Source organism: Haliotis rubra, unplaced genomic scaffold (assembly GCF_003918875.1).
Source record: "Haliotis rubra isolate DU_JTF1 unplaced genomic scaffold, ASM391887v1 Scf2427, whole genome shotgun sequence".
Lineage (NCBI taxonomy): Eukaryota > Metazoa > Mollusca > Gastropoda > Lepetellida > Haliotidae > Haliotis > Haliotis rubra.
The window spans coordinates 22,137-26,412 of NW_025766478.1; positions in this window are offsets into that span (position 1 = coordinate 22,137).

A 4,276-nucleotide genomic window follows, 5' to 3' on the forward strand; every position below is an offset into this window, starting at 1 on the left:
CACGCATTGATCTTTGTGTATATACAGCAGGTGTCCGCACAACTGAGGTGACACTGTACACGCCCACATATGTAAACATGACAGTCAGGCAGCCGGGTAACCTCGCGAGAAGAGACATTCAGGCTTGACAAGCTACGTATTTTCTATCGGAACCCAAGTAAAACTCTGTCTTTTGTAGCTATCCCGAGATACCTAGAAGCCCGGACAAAACAATGAGTCGATTTTTACCATTTTGTCAATTTACTTTGAGTTAGTTATTTTCGAAATACATATCTGCCAGCTTTGCCTATGTTACTTGAATTTTTAAATTGAGAGTAATAATAATGGCTTGAAATAAAGGGCGTGGCTACATTCCTGACACAGCATGGTCACTGCAAAGTTATGAATACATTAAACTGTACTTTTACAAAGGCTTTATCTAGAGCATGTTGTGTCTCAGATAAACCAGTGAAACATGAGAAATGGCCCTGTTTTAATATACATACATCTGATCATTATCATAAACCAGTCTAGTTTTACGATGCTTTTTGCAATATTCCAGCAATATCACGGCGGAGAAACCATAAATGAGCTTCTCACATTGTTCCCAATTATGGATTCGAACCCATGTCTTCAGCTTGACGAGCGAACGCTTTAACCACCAGGCTACAGCCCCCACAAGTAAGTGAGCTATAGAAGGCCATAAAGCGTCTGGGGAAAGACGTCATACATCACGGCAACAATCACCGGCTCCGATAAAAGTACATAGATAAAGATGGTAGGTATAACGTAATTACAGTATTTTCTGCTTATTCGGTATTCTTAATATAAAGATTTTTGTATAGAATGTGTTCAGCATCTCGCCCGCCTGGTCCTGTGTACACACTATAACAACGACTGGGCCACGACTGCAGCTGATCGCTGGTGATTGTGACAATTGATGTGTCTGAAATAGACAAGCATGATTTGCACGTGCGTATTTGAAGTCTTGCGACTACCAGCCGGCTGTGAGGTGAAGCTGTATGCGAGGTTCAGCCAGCCAGTCAAAAATGGAAGCATTTTGGCAGACCAAAATATGGTTTGTTGTTTTGTTGTTTTACGCCGCACTCAGCAATATTACATCTATCCAGCGGCTGTCTGTAAATAATCGAGTCTGCACCAGACAATCCAGTGATGAACATCATTAGCATAGGACTGTAACAATTGCTCATACCATAAGATACTGGACAACAAACTAAAACATAAGCTATAATATTTAGAACAAATATGTAATGTGTAACACATATGTAAATACATGTAATACATAATACGGAACACAGGTAGCTTTTCCAGTGACAGGGCGGTGGGGTAGCCTGAGTGGTTAAAGCGTTCGCTCGTCACGTCGAAGACTCGGGTTCGATTCCCCAGATGCGTTTTCCATATTTCGCCCATCGTATTGCTGAGTGTGGCGTTAATAGTCCGACACAATGTCCATTGATTGTTTACAGCTCCTCCAAATCTATAGCCTGTATGAATCAGTGACCGTGAAACTAAAACCATATAACTGCCCTTACGAGCTAATGGTCAATGCGGGTGGATGGTGTGACGGGAAAACAACAATTTGGCTTCAAAGAGTGAACGTGGGCATCGCTGTTTGTGGTAAGTGGGGTGGTTTTCCCACTTGAGTACAGGCATGTTAATGTGTTGTTGTGTAGGACATCAGATTGAACCATAGTGGTTCCAGTGTCAGTGTGCAGTGGTTTCAGTCATAGGCATAATGGTTTAGTGTCAGGTCTTGCATCATGGGGGGCGTAATGGTTCAGTCATAGTGCATAGTGGTTCAGTCATGGGGCGTAGTGGTTCATTCATGGGGCATTGTGGTTCAGTGTCATGGCGTAGTGGTTCAGTCATGGTGCATAGTTGATCAGTCATAGTGCATAGTGGTTCAGTCATGGGGCGTAGTGGTTCATTCATGGGGCATTGTGGTTCAGTGTCATGGCGTAGTGGTTCAGTCATGGTGCATAGTTGATCAGTCATGGGGCATTGTGGGTTCAGTCATGGGGCATAGTGGTTCAGTCATGGGGCGTAGTGGTTCAGTCATCGGGCATAGTGGTTCAGTGTCTTGGTGAAAGTGGTTCAGTCATGGGGCATAGTGGTTCAGTCATGGGGCATTGTGGTTCAGTCTTGGGCATAGTGGTTCATCGTCCTGGCGTAGTGGTTCAGTCATGGGGCATAGTGGTTCAGTCATGGGGCGTAATGGTTCAGTCATAGTGCATAGTGGTTCAGTCATGGGGCATAGTGGTTCAGTCAAGGGGGCATAGTGGTTCAGTGTCCTTGCGTAGTGGTTCAGTCATGGGGCATAGTGATTCATTCATGGGCATTGCGGTTCAATCATGGGGCATAGTGGTTCACTCATAGCGCATAGTGGTTCAGTCATGGGGCGTAGTGGTTTCACCATTGGGCATAGTGGTTCAGTCATGGGGCATAGTGGTTCAGTCATGGAGCATTGTGGTTCAGTGTCCTGGTGTAGTGGTTCAGTCATGGGGCATAGCGGTGACTTTAAACACGTGCTAGAAGACTTATTTTATATGAATTCATGCACGTACAACCCTGTTTGGTCAAATCCCAATGTCAACCTAATAGTGTCCTGGCGCGGTGGCCTACTGACTACATTTACATCTTGCCGCCATCACACGTGGTTTCCACAGTGGGCGTGTGGATTTGAAAAACAAACAAAACAATATCGTCAAAACTGGTCAGAGAACCAATTGCATAAATGAAGATCACGTCTATGGAACTGCCAGCACTGTCAACTAACTAAATATTGAAAGGAGGGACGCTTGGATACAGTCTGGCCTCAGACCACAGTTACCCCCTTAACTTTTACCATGACCCGGAAGTAAAATATGAGAATATAGTGCCTTGTTTAAATGGGCTGTTCTGCTTGTGCTGATTTTTTCAGGGTGACTTGTGATAGCTTAAATGAAAGGTAAGACATTGTACTTTATTGCAAAATTTTTTGGTCCACAATCTACTCATGGTATTGACACCAGCCTTCCTTGATTTGACCCCAAGTTCAAGGCTGTCTGGTGTGTTTCGGCTCGTAACTTCCGGTGACCATTGTTTACAGTGGATACAGCAAAATCGACATGGTCGATCCAGGCTCATATTTTGCCGATTAAGTGACAAGTGGCAGGTTGGTGAGCATGCAACAGGAGAACAGCCTACGACCGATATTAATTATGGTGCACTGGCATGTCACTGTAGATAGCAAAGAAAGGAAAATAATTGTGGTTTGAGGCCTGATATGGTGAAGGTAGTGCAAGTGTTTAATTTGCTATATGTCTGTTATTTTTCAAAATATTCACTTGAAACTTTGCATATTTACTGCCAGGGGCATTTGAAATATGTATACATGTGTTTTCAACTGAACATATTTTTTTACATTTTTATGAATTTATTTTCAGTTTTCTGATTGCATATTGTTTTAGTGAGTGAGCGGACGCATCATATTTAGACATATTGGTTCAATTATGGTGAATGTATGTATCACTACACCGCACGTGCCTTATAGATGCATGTGATACCTAAAATGGCTAATATTCAAGCCTTTTTCCAAAGATATAGAGCCAAGTTTGTGAAGAATTCAGTCCTCAGTGTGGAAAATGGCATATGTCATATGACTGGAGCATGCAAGCACAGTGGGTATGGGGTGTTGCGGTATTTTTGCCCCATAGCCTACCAGTGGCGTACTACTCATGCTCACAGGCTGAGTTTTATAGTACACAGGGAAAACTTCGACATAGGTGATTACGACATCAGCCATTTGTGCCGCAACAGTAAATGCACCTATGTCGAACACCTGTCTGCTGAACCACACAGCATAAATGCAGACAGAGTGGCCTGTGTAAACAGGGGTGTGTGTAAAGGCCATGCACCTTTCCCAGATTGCCTTTTGGCATTGAAGTTATAGGAGAACAGAAAAACAAAGGCAAAGTATATGAAAAATACTATATCATATAATATAGTAAAATTTTATTCATATTTCCTGATTTTCACCACAGTCACAGTTAGTTGTGACATAGCTTTTATTCACAACACATAGCTTTAGAGACATTATGATGTATTTAAACTTAAAGTTACACAGTATCTGTCTTTAGGAAGTAATTAGCACATACAGTTCTGCAGCATCACTGCACATTTTCAATATTTTGAATAAGAATGTTCATGGTTTTTGCTGAAACACGGTACAGGGTCTAACTGACCCTTTCTGTAGTCCCCACTCTGCTTGTCAGTCTGTTTAGACTTCAAATGTTCA